We start from the raw sequence: 497 nt of genomic DNA on the forward strand, positions 1-497 counted from the left end.
TTTTCTTTCAAATGCCACCAATTTTATATCATTTAATATTTAAAGTAAAGCATTATGGCCATTTTACTTTTGACTGGTGTAGTTGTAAATAAGAGAAACTTCGAACGTTCATAATTTTGGCTTTAGATGTTAGTTTCGGATATAGAAAAACTCTATTTCAAGTTCCATACCTCATTTGAACTTATAAATACCTATAATTACCCATTCGAACTAACGCAGATATTTTATTAAATTATCACAAAAACCCTCAAAAAATTTTGGTAAAAAAACTACATGTAATCAATATGTTCCTCTCTTGAAGGCAAAAATGTATACTACCATATCTTTTAGTACGTAATAAATTAGGTGAGCCATGACATATGAAAATTGTAAGTCAATGATTTTTCTTTCAAATGCCCCCAATTTTTTTATCATTTAATGTTTAAAGGAAAACCTTATGACCATTTTACCCGAGACTAGTGTAGTTGTAATAAGAAAAACTTCGAACGTTCATAATT

This window comes from Solanum tuberosum, unplaced genomic scaffold, assembly GCF_000226075.1.
Source record: "Solanum tuberosum cultivar DM 1-3 516 R44 unplaced genomic scaffold, SolTub_3.0 scf00127, whole genome shotgun sequence".
NCBI classification, from domain to species: domain Eukaryota; kingdom Viridiplantae; phylum Streptophyta; class Magnoliopsida; order Solanales; family Solanaceae; genus Solanum; species Solanum tuberosum.